Here is a 12,577-nt window from a genome sequence, read left to right on the forward strand (position 1 = left end):
TAAGTTTTGGTTGCTTCCTTATTCCAGGTTATAAAGATGACCTAAGTAAGGAGGCATTAAACTGCAGGCAGGAAATGCTGCTTCAGTTCAAATCTATAGGACAAAATGATTTGCTTAATAATGTGGAATCCCTTTCAGAGCCAAATGTTTAGGTCCAAATGCACGACCAGGTGTCTGTATTTGTACCCAGAATTGCAGCAATTGCATGCCCAAATGGCTGGTTAGACATCCTGATTAGCCGTTTGCAGGGCCGGCTCCAGGCGCCAGCAAAACAAGCAGGTGCTTGGGATGGCACATTTGCAGGGGGCGGCATTCGGGCCATCCTTTTTTTTCCCACTCACTTCCTCCCCTCTCACAACCCTGCAGAAGCGGAGCCACAGAGTAGCTGGGGATCCAGCATGGGAGCTGAGAACCCACAGGACCCTGGGAGCTGTAGTTCCTTGCCTAGCTCCCTGCCTATAGAGCCAGCCCTGGAGCAGGGAAAGAACTAAATTTCCCAGCATTCCCTTGGCAGCTATCAACAGGAAAGGGAGGGGTAAGGAGTGAGGTAGCTGAGCCATGCTGCAGCTTGCTGTGAGTGGAAAGGGGTGGCACTGTGAATGGGGAACAAGTGTACCCAAGGAGTAGAAGGCTTTGGCCCAGATATCCCCTTCAGAAGACTTCCCCAGACTGGATTAGGGATACTGGTGTGACCTCACCTTGCAGCCCCCAAAGAAGGAACTGGCTGGACTAAATGGACAGTGGCCCTCTCTGTCTGAAGCCTAGCAAGGGAGGTACCTGGATCCCACTAGAATTTAAAATGAAAAGTAAGGGAGGGGAGGCTCTGGACCTGGGCAGCTTTAGATAAAGTACCAGGCACTTAGGATTTCCACTTCTTAGCCATGGAAGCAGAAATTGACTTTTCCTTTCCAGCAAGGGAATCTAGCACCTGCCTTCCAAATTTGAACACCCTCAAAATTCAGGAGTGCTCAAGCTCAATTCGGGCAGCTGTTACTTCATTTCTCCCAAATCAAATATACGGATCCACTGTAACTTGTTGTAGAAAACGTAGGATAAAATTGAGCAAGAAATGCTTCCCGGTGGTTTTTAGGACTGGAATTGCTATTTTCAACAGCCATTGCCTTTTTTTTAGTTTTATTTGTTTAAAAGGAAGACAGTGATATTGCATTGGCAAATTCCCCATAGAAAGAAGGAGTGGAACAAAAGAATAATAAGGGCACCTCAACTTTTCCTCATTTATGTAGGACAGTCTTATAATATGCATCCAGATATCCTCCAGTCACACAAGCTGAAAATTGTTCCACTTTACTGCAGTTCTGTAAACATTTGGGAACCAATCCTGTCTGTGTTCTGTGTATATCCAAGATTCCTGCTGAATGACCTGCCCTGGGAGTGAGTTACCAGTGACCCAGGACTGGGGCAGCAGGGGAGTGCAGGGGGGAGCCCAGGGCTGGCGGGGGGCAGCAAAAAACCTAGAGCCAGCCCTGGCCATTTGAGCATGTGCTCACTCAACTCATACATACAATCACAGCAACTGTGTAACACTCCTGCTCTTGAAGTCATAGCAGACTTACAAACCACTATATGTTGTAGAGGTGGACAAACAGCCACACCATATCAGCATGTGTTACACAAGCACAGAACGGGTGGGCGGGCAGGAGACTTCCACAGCTACATACACAAGACGCTCTTCAATAGGAGTTCTGGGAGTATAAATGGACACACATTGTTTGCCTATAGCACCTCTTTTAAAAATTCTTTCAATTAGTGTGTCATGGAAGTTCTTTACATTTTACTAGAAATGGATTCAGCTTTGATCAGAAATCCCTAAAATGCATTAAAAAGCCAGCTGGTTTCTAGTGATCATTAAAACACAAAGCACAGCCCAAATCTGTTGAAAGGTTGAACTAATGTTTATAGACAGAGCAGGTCAGGGATTTTCTAACATAAAACTTTTTGTTGTTGTGATTGTTAGGAAATATCAATTTATCAAAAAAAAATTTTTTTTTTGCAGAAACATAGTAGCTTTGATGAAACTTTCCTCAAGAAGGTTTTCAGGTCCAGAATGGAATTTTGGGCCAAAACTAGATAGAGATTAAATCTCAGAATAGCCAATAGCCCCATGCTTAGGGCACTTACCTGAAATGTGATGTCTGTTCCAATGAATATTACGCATACAAAGCAAAACAGCTCCAATAGGTGAGAGTGATTCAGAGCAAGGACTTGAGCCTAGCTCTCTCAACATCCCAGCTGAGGACCCTAACTCCTGGGCTACTGGCTATTGCGGGGTCATGCTCGCTCTCCAAATAACTAAATAAATGTAAAAGGTCTCAGGTGCAAACTGAAAAAGTTTTGAAATGTCAAAACTTCACATGAAACATAATTCTTGTTTTTTAGTCAGCCCTCTTTATGAACCCTTTGGGTAAGTGTCGGTCCAGTTTTAGCCCAATCAGGGCAGATGTATGGATTGACTTCAAAACTATATGAAATTCACAGTCTCACATGGTTTCAGTGAAAAGGCAAGTGATGCTTGGTGGTGTTTAGTTTAAGTTTGGCTTTGAATTTCGGGGTTTGATCAAAGCACAACTCAGGGGGTAAAGATTCACATGGCTCAACACCTGCCCCAGAAATGTTTGCATGAATCCCAGTGAGTGTAAGTCACTGAGTGTCTCAGCATCGCTTTATAGTTTATATTCATCATTAAAAAATATTTGTTTCATTTGCAACAGAGAGATGGGGAATTAAATGGAAAGAAGTTTACGTAACATACGGGCCAAAGCCTGACGTCCTTACTCAGGAAAAAACTGTAATTGACGTCCATGAGCTCTTGTTGAGTAGACAAGGAGAAATTGAATTTTTTGTAACCAGTTTCAAAGCGGCATCAAGCTTTCATATTGAATTACCTGGCATTTGTCAGTTTCTGCCCCAGCCTTACTGCTATTAAATTATATTTTCAGCTGCCACGAATTGAGATCTGTCTTGCTCTATTGCCCAGCTCTCCCCATGTCTCTGGGCTTGGGGGGTTGTTTTGTTTTTTGTTTTCATCCCTAGTAATTTAACAGAATAGATGTTGGGCCTGATCCTGAAGTCCCTATGCTGGAAAAAACTGTTGTTGATGCAACTGAGATTTTTCCAGGCATCATTGTAGAACAGGAGTCCTTTGGTTTCTTTTCATTGTCCTTTATATAGCACCTCTTCCACGGCTGGTCCTCTGCTCTAGTTCCAGTTATGCTGCTGCTAATGTGTTCCATTAAATTAAAGGGAAAATCAGTATGGTACGGATATCTGCATAACAGTGAATTAATTACTCCCCTTTCCCACTAAAAGAACATGAAGAGCACTACAAGCCAGAGATGGCTGGGCCTGATCCCATTGGAGTCAATAGTTCTTCCATTGACTTCAGCGGACTTTGGATCAGGCCTTCAATGCCCAACATAAGGCTTTGTGTAGCTAAAGATCAATATAACACAACTATTCAGTTGCTTAAGACAATTATGCAGTGCGGGAGAGAAGTGGGGGGGGCAGGGGGCAGGCAGCCAGTTTCACATTTTCAAATAGCACAGACAAAGATTCAAGGAGCTAAATCCAATAAAGATAAGGTTGGAGGGGGGTTATTTAACAGAAAATTTCTTGGCTTTTTCAAATGTTATTTTCAGCTCTTTGTAACTTTTTGTCCTCCTTACACTGCATCCATTACATGACCCTGTTTAATTTTATGGCATTGATTTATAGTTGATAATTATTTTGGTTTAATAGTTTTAAGGTGTCTCTTGTTTTACTGTTTGCCATCAACAGTCTCTCTCTCTCTCTCTCTACAACATGCCTTTGGCTAAAAAGGAGTTTATTACTCCATAAAAATGTCCTCAGCTAAATAATAAATAAATTCAACCCTTCCCCTCCTCCCCCATCCTTTTTATGATTCTGGTTTTATAAATTTGGGGTGAATATTTATGTTTCTGAAGGTTACGGGACTGTTGTCATAAAAGCTGAAGCCCTCTATTTAGATACAACACAGGCAGTTGTAGTACGCATGTGATCACAATGACCCACCAGTGGCCCAGTTCTACTAATAAGGAAAACAAAGTGCTTAGTGAGTTTGCTTCCAGATGAATAAAATCCCCTTTGTACAGTCTTGTGAAGCCAGATGTGAAGCTTAACCAAAGTTAATGGAGGAACAAAATTGCTCTTTGGTGGACCACAAAAGATTCAGTCCTGTAGATAGATAGATAAAACCCCACTAAAGTCGATCCAAGTTTGTGCCTGAGTAAGGACTGCATGGTCTGGACCACAATGAACATAAATCAAACTAAGAAATATTCTGAGCCAGATAAGTAGCTGGTGCTATGGATGTTGTTTTGTCACAGGGTCACTTTGTAAATTCCTGGGTTCTGCCTCCACACTCAGGACTTGATACCACCTTGGAGTGGCTGCAGAGCTAGTAACATGATGTAGTGAGCTGCGGCAGGACTGAACCCTCCGTTTTGGGGGGGATTTTTTAGAAAATAAATAAGCAGTTATCATAAAGGTGCTATAGGCATAGAATATTATTTCCTCCATCCCATTTCTGTCACTGTTGTTTCTGTCACTGCTGTCCACGTCACACAGACCGTGCCTTTTGCTCCTTTGGAATCCTTTTCTCCAGTCATCTTGGTTCCAACCCAGCACAGCAGTTGGGCACATGTAACTTTAAACAACTGACACCCATTGAAGTTAATGGGACAGCTTGTGGCTTTGATTAATGCATGGATTGGGGCCTTAGTGCACAACTGAATCCTTTTTTAAAAAAACAATTTTCCATTCTTATTCCAATGATTGAGACAGACTATGAATATCTGAGGAGTTTAAGTCACAAGTGAATGGCAGGCACTCAATCCCAATGAACTTAATTGGGCACCTATCTTCTCTTGTGCCTTGGAAAATCTCCCCCATTGTTCCTCGCTGTATGTATAATAATGAGCACCCACATTTCCAAGCCCGGTGTCACTAGTGCCACAATTCTGTAGTCTCTTTACCCGAGGGTTAGTGTTTTCTGATAGCACACAGGAGCCATTTGTTAACAAAAGCAAATGCCTGGAAGGAATGTTACACTGTAAACTTGAACTTTTTAAAGGGGAAATGAATTGAATGAAACAAGAAGTTGAAATGACAGGATCAAATTGAACCCTGGGGTAAGTAATAACATGGCTCTAGAAATGTCACTGAAAAACTGCACTCATTCAGATCAAGGTTGAATTTGGTTCAGATGGTTCCAGAGACAGGCAATTACTGCAGAAAAAACGACTATCGATATTCATATACTTTTTTTAAAAAATGCACTTTGTGTTCACCCCACTTTTAGGTTGGGCCTCCAAAAATACTCTGGTAACTGATTTTACTAAGTTACTGGCAAGATTGTTTGCTGAAATGGTGAATTTTAAGTGAACGTTGCAGAAGCAAAAATGCAGATCAGGCTTCACAAATATTTGATTCTAACAAGGACATTAGGGTACGTCTACACAGCAAAGAAAAACCTGCAGCTGGACCATGCCAGCCATCTCAGGTTCACGTGGCTCAGGCCGCCAGGCAGTTTCATTGCTGTGTAGAATTCCAGGCTCAGGCTGGAGCCAGAGTTCCGGGACCCTCCAAACCCGCAGGCTATCACTGGCCAGCCGTAGTTGTCTAGTTGCTGTGTAGACATATCCTCACAGAGGCAATATGGGCAAGGCAATATCCATCTAATGTCTCTCTAACATCCTGGGACCAACACGGCTGCAACTATACTGCACCTAACAGTGATATACATTCATAAGGAAACAAATATATTGTGCGACGTAGTCCTATTGTAGCTTAACTGAATTTATCATTGTCAGGGTACCTGTAGTAAATCCAATCCACTGCAGTGGAGAGCTAAGTTCCCTTTGCTGCAGCTAGCATGCATAGTAACTCAAACAGTCTGCGTGGTATGTGTCCAGTCAAAGCAGCTTAAATTTGACTATCAGATACTTGCAATGGACTGATCACAAAAAAAGCTACAGCTGAAGCATTATTTACAGAAAGTGTCTGGGAAATAATAAATACATGGGATAAAATTGTGACCTACTTGTAGACAATTCCAAAACAGAAAAAAGCGGTAGAATTCAAAAATAAATTATTCTTTATTAATTATTTGCTCAGCACACGTTAGCAATTAACATATATTTCTTAGGAAAACATCAGGTATTGTGTAGATTTCATAAACTCCCCAGTGTGACACTCCCAGTCTCAACAATTCCAGCACTGAGTCTCAAGAAAGGATTCAATTCCCTGAAGCTAAATCAAGACACAACTCAGCCATTATTGTTCAGTCCCAGCTTCTTATGACTTTCCTGAATTCTCTGTGTGGGCTTTACCTGGCACCACACAAATCTCCCAACTTAGATGTTTGGACATACAGTCCATTTCCATTTAACGTTACTTTAGGGGTGTAATCATTAAAGAAGAAAAAGACCTCTTAGATTGTTAAGCCTATACCTTTCAAAGGGCAAAATATAGTATAGTCCCCCCAGCACAGGGCATTAAATAACCCTGAATTCCTGGAAATAACTGAATGCCCCGCCCCCATCACGCCCATCACCCCTGCCCACTCCTTTCCATCCTCTTCTCTTTCTCTGTCCTCTAATGTTTGCATCTGTTCTTTATCTTAATCTAATTTTTTTTTGTCAAATTTCTCTGTCCACAAAATAAGGATCAGGCAGAACAAGATTTAAGACTTTTTATAAATACATTTTGTTTTTAAACAGTGCAATACAAATTTATTTATATTTTAACCATTCATATTATATATAATCGAATATTTCAAGTAAGTTAAGGTTAGGTAGCAAATGGCTAACTCATTAAGAGAAGTTTATGTATAGTTATATTTGTTTTTTTCTGTGTGTGTGACAGTATGTGTGCATATATAAATAAGAAAAAAGTTAATAGAAAAAAGGTTCCTTACATTCCATGACTATATCCTTATTGAAGAATATGACTGTATTCTTCAGTGATGGTCCAAAATGCTACATCTTACAATACCAATTAGAGCTAGAAAATTGTTGCAAAAAATCGGTAACTAAAATTAATTCCATTCTGACCATATTTGTGACCCTTTTGTGTCCATTTTCTACCAACATTCAAGTGAATGAGTTTCACCTACATAAATGTTCCCAGAGAGCGAATTTCAAGATCTCAGGCTCTGATCAGAAGACATGGGTGAGGCACTACTTGACACAGCAAGGAGGCAAGTTTCCCACAACCTCCTATCCAAGCCCTGGCAGAAAGACGATTAAAGATGCCAGACAAGACACGACTACACCCAGCACAATTAAGAATGTGCATGTAAATGCAACTACTTTATGTGAATCGTCAAATTATGTTAGAAAAGGTGCTTTGGTTACTCCTGGGTGATCCAGGAAATATTAAAGTTTTAAATTCCTTAACCCTGTTTACTTACTACCTCCCCATGAGGGATTAACCCCCCCTCCCCCCGTGGATTCTTCAAACCCTCTTCATTAAGGGGGAAAGAGGGAAGAGTGGGAGAAAGGGAAATAAGACTTAGCACCTTTCATTCAGAGAACACAAACAATACCATGTGATTTATGCAACCAATCATAACTAGCCAAAACAGCTCAAATCTGAATGCTGAATTATATCACATGGTGAATCATTTACTGAGAGTCTAAATAAAACTGGGAGTCTAGCAATAAAACATGTTGATTAATTTCAAATAGCAAGTAAATTCGAGGAAAGCATGATCCAGTTGTGGAATGTCCACCAGAAAAGAGTCTGAATATTTTGCTGAACATTAGTTGTTCAGTTGTATTAATGATACAATAGAAACCCAAAAAGTAGCTGTAACAGGTTATTATTTATAACCAGTACCTTAGGGTTATCATAAATGGTTTTAAAGCCTGAAACTGTTCACAGAAAGCTAAGAATCTACTTTAAATGAGGCTGTGTTTTCAGGTTCTCTGGAATTCGTGATACTGGACAGTAGGTAGGTTAAATGGGGAAAACCAAAATTTGTTCTTCACAACCATTCTCTCTTCCTCCCCACCAAATGCCCAGAACTTCCCTACTTACCACTGGTATCTTCAGAATGGCCTGGGGGCTCCCTCCCATCTCCTCCTTCTCTCCCAAGGATGTCAGGAGAGTACTGGCCTGCTGTCCTCTCCCCACTTCACTTGGTGTTTCCCTGAGGACACAAGGTGAAGGAAAATAAGCTCAAATGGAGGGACATCTTGGTCAATACAACATTTACATTAGGATACTCTTACACTGCAATTGTCATGTTTAATGTGTTTGTGTCTGTACATCCGCCTATACAGAGGTCTGTTTTTTCTAACAATGGAATTCTTTGCCCTACGTGTCAGTCACTTCCCCATAGTCTCCAATACTGATTTTAATGAGACTATTAACGTGCTTCATTGATTGCAGGTTTGGGGCCATATTCATAAAAAGTGTGTCAAATTTCATGAGCACAAGATGATATATCAAGCACTTGCTGGAAGAGAAAAAACACATGAAGAAGATTCCTTAGATTAATAGTCAACAGGAAGCTGTTTGCCTACTTGTGATTTTGGACTCCTTTCTTCTAACTCGAGAGTGCTAACTATAAAATCCAGCACTCAGGGATGTCGTGTGGTTCTCTGATACTCTTTGGAGGACTGTGGGTCCATAAAATAGTGAACGGATTGTACTCATCTATACGTGTAGTGTTTTAATCTGCAACAAGTGTAATATTGATAAGCCAACAAGCAAAATTCAATCTACCTCCTAATATGAGGTAGAAATATTCTATGATTAAGTAAACTGTTTTAAAACACCATATATAGGAGACTATAACTGAACCAAAATTGGCTATGAAAAAATCAGGGTCTGCATCATTTTGCGATATACAGCATGCCTCAGAGTGCAATAAAAGGCATTTACTGTCATATTCAGCTTTGTCTAGTGGGGCATGGGACAGCATAGGTGGCATCCTTTGATGCACTTTCCGTGCCACATGCAGCCCTGTATCAGCAGGTCTTTACTTTGTCTAGAAGCAGCAAATTCCTAGCCTAGCCAAGCCTCTAGAGCTGAATAAAAAAGTATGCCGATTTCAGGAAACAGAGGTGGTACAGGATAACTGTCCTGTTTGCAAAATGGTCACCTTTATATTGAACCCTGAGCTGACTGGTCCTTTGTTAATAAACACTCTCTGTTTGAAAAACAAAACAACTGTGTTTGAGTCATTAAGAGTTTTAAGCAGGGAACTGAGTCCTTTCAAATAAAAAGAAAAATCCATCACCATCTCACTACAGTTCTTCCCTGTACAACTGGGGACTGGTAGGAAGCCCACTGAAGTTAATGGGAGTCTTCTGCCCAATTTGAGTTCCAGCTCTGTCTCCCTTGTTTACCAGGGATCACACCTCATCTGGAACTCTATCCAGAACACAGAGACATCTCTAATATATTCTTCTACTAGAGATGTAGGTGCGTGAGGTAATATCTTTTATTGGACCAACTTCTCTCAGTGAGAGAGACACACTTTTGAGATTATACAGAGCTCTTCATCTGTCTCTCTCAGAAGTTGGTCCAATAAAAGATATTACCTCACCCACCTTGTTTCTCTACTATCCTGGGACTAACACGGCTACAACAACACTGCATATTGCAAATTAACATACTGTAGCTCTACAGTGCAAGTTAAACTGAAGCATGTAACTTTGTACTTGATCCAATACCCACTTAAATCAATGGAAAGACTCCCATTGACTTCAATGCCCATTGGATCAGACCCTACACGACTACCCTTAGAATTCCAAATGCAGTTAGGGAAGTTTTGGTGGGATGTGGTTACTACTTTAAATTTATCTTCCTGGTTCCCAGTTACTCCTGTACATTCTCTCTCTTTGCTTGGAAATTTCCAAGGCCATTTTTTCCCATTTGAGACAGGGCAGTAATCACTCTGCTGGTCACCTGCTTGGACTTCAATATCCTTCTCCCATACTTAATTACAAAATGTGTTTAAATTGGGTGAAACCCACATTTTATTAATATGTTGAATTGAGACATTTTTATGAGTATAGATATAAAATCTCCATCATCATGAACCTCCACTAATGGTCTTGAAGATATTGTTTTAATAATCAACAATACAATAAATGTATTAGCAGAACACACTGGGTGAGATTATTTTTCTAGTACATGCAAAATGAATATCCTGGTTAAGCCTTCCTGGGCGGAGGTACTGACATTTTCAATTATATTACAGGACTGGAGAGACCATCTCCTTGTTAAAAAGCTTTGGAATAGCTGCAAGATTTAGAGGGATGCTGTTTTATCTATTGTGTGGCCTATATTAATACCCTGCACAGCTAAGTACATTCTGTGGGGGGAGGAAGGGAAAGAGTGATAAACTGCAGTGCTTTCGCTTCTTAAATCCATGGACATCGACACCTAATGCAAGGTGTCTCGCCCACACTTTCAATCACCTGATGTCTGTTAATGGATGTGTTTTATCTGACAGGAAGGATAGTATCATAGTGAAAGCACTAGACTGGGACTCAGAAAATTTGGATTCAGCGTCACAGTTTCATAGATTGCCTGTGCAACCTTGGGCAAATCACAACCCCTCTGTGCCTCTGATCCCCATGTATAAAACGGGCATAACTACTGCCTTTCTTTCCCTCTCTGTCCATTTAGAATCTATTATTATTAGTCATGTTTATTACGGTAGTGCCTAAGGGACCACCAAGAATTGGGTCCCATTGTGCAAGACACTATAAAAACAGAGTAGTAGATCGTCCTTTCCCTGAAGAACTTACTATCTAAATAGAAAGGACAGTTGAAGGATTGAGGAAGGGGTAAAACACACAAGCAGAGTGAACAAAGCAATGGCAGCAAACGTCATGTTTATTCCAATTTTTGTTTTGTGTAGGGGGAGGGGGAAGTTTTACTTAGCAGGGGATAAATGGGAAGAAAAGGGAAGGGAAAGAGGTGAGAGGTGGACAGGGCTAGGCAGAAGAGGGTAAAAGGGTTTTCTTCAGGTCTGTAAACGGGTCGGACTCACCCCTGCGGCGCCTCCTGCTGGTTGTTCTCCGAACTTACTCTGTTCAGCACCGGAGCGCCCTCTGCAGGCCGGTGATCCACCTGTTCGTCTGGCCCCCGTGTCCCTTCTTAGACCCGGTGCCCCTTTCTCTGGGGTGCTGCCCCCTGGCAATAACCCCCGTCTCTCTGGGTCTCCCCTCCTTAGGTAACCCTCACCCTCTATCCCTACCTTGCCTCAGTGTATGGCTACTGCCAGTCATTGTCTAGCCCCACTCCCTGGGGCAGACTGCAGTCTCAGCCAACTCATCCCTGGCAAGGAGGGTTTGGACCTGCTGCTTTGTCCTACCCCTGGGCCGCCCTCTGCAACCCACAGTACCTATCGGCCCACCGCTAGGCCGCAGCCTGGGGCTTTCTAGGCTGGAGCTCCCCGGCTCCTCAGCCTTCCCCAGCCCTGCTGCACTCTGGTACCTGGTCTCTCTTTCCCAGCAGCTAGGCCCATCTCTCTCTGAAGGCAGAAGAGAGACTGTCTGGGCTCCTAGCTTCCCTGCCTTTTATAAGGCCCTGCTACTTAGTTTGGGGCATGGCCCCCAGCTGTAGCCACTTCCCCAATCAGCTCAGCTCTGTCAGGCCACATTTTAAACCCCTCAAAACCCCGGAGCAGGGTCCACCCTGCTACAAGGTCATAGACTCTTTCTTATTACAAGTACATACAGCACCTAGCACAATGGAATTACAGCCTCTAGGAGCCACTATAATATAAATAAATAAATATGCTACAATAATGAAGTCAGGGATTTTAAAGGCATTTTACTACAATATTATAAACAGAAATTCTTGTGAATATTAAAAGCCAAATTCTCAACAAGGCCTCAAATCCATCACCCTGCACATTTTCATTCGCAACCAAACATTAGGGGATCACCAGCCTCAGATCAGCAGATGCCAACTACATTTGCATATCCTCACAGGTGGGGGCTGACCTGAGTTGTGCAGGCCGGAATTTTTACATGCTCAGAGCGACAGACCAAATTTTAGGTGCACGAATAAAGGCCCCACGCTTGCAACGTAGGCACAAACCAGGGTTCCAACTTGTTGCAGGATCAGGGCCTCAAACAACACTTTCAATAATTCAGCCCTAGGTGTCCTAAGTTAGCCCTCTTGTGTAACAATATGGGCATCACTGAGTGTAAAATAGCAAATTTTAATGAAGCTTCCATCACTAATGATTGCCCTTATAAAGGGGTTTTAAAAACCCATATTCTCCTCCCCCTTAAAATATCACTCAGATCTTGTTTGCATAGTTTTCTGTAAGGTGCCTTGTAGATTCTAAGCACCACTGATCCAGTCCTGAAAGGACGCTGAGGCTACGTCTATACTACCCACCCGGGTCGGCGGGTAGCGTTCGACTTCTCGGAGTTCGATATATCGCGTCTCATCTAGACGCGATATATGGAACTCCGAACGCGCTCCCGTCGACTCCGGAACTCCACCACCGCGAACGGCGGTGGCGGAGTCGACGGGGGAGCCGCGGACTTCGATCCTGCGGTGT

At 42.2% G+C, this 12,577-nt stretch overlaps 1 long non-coding RNA gene across 1 annotated transcript in view; it reads right to left on the bottom strand.

The window, feature by feature from the left end:
- Positions 1 to 12,577, bottom strand: part of LOC123372374 — a 271,660-nt gene that overhangs the window by 174,290 nt on the left and 84,793 nt on the right. The window contains exon 2 of the long non-coding RNA XR_006580246.1: positions 8,080 to 8,191. This is a non-coding gene — a long non-coding RNA (uncharacterized LOC123372374). The remainder of the gene's footprint in view (positions 1 to 8,079; positions 8,192 to 12,577) is intronic.

This window comes from Mauremys mutica, chromosome 6 (assembly GCF_020497125.1).
Source record: "Mauremys mutica isolate MM-2020 ecotype Southern chromosome 6, ASM2049712v1, whole genome shotgun sequence".
NCBI classification, from domain to species: domain Eukaryota; kingdom Metazoa; phylum Chordata; order Testudines; family Geoemydidae; genus Mauremys; species Mauremys mutica.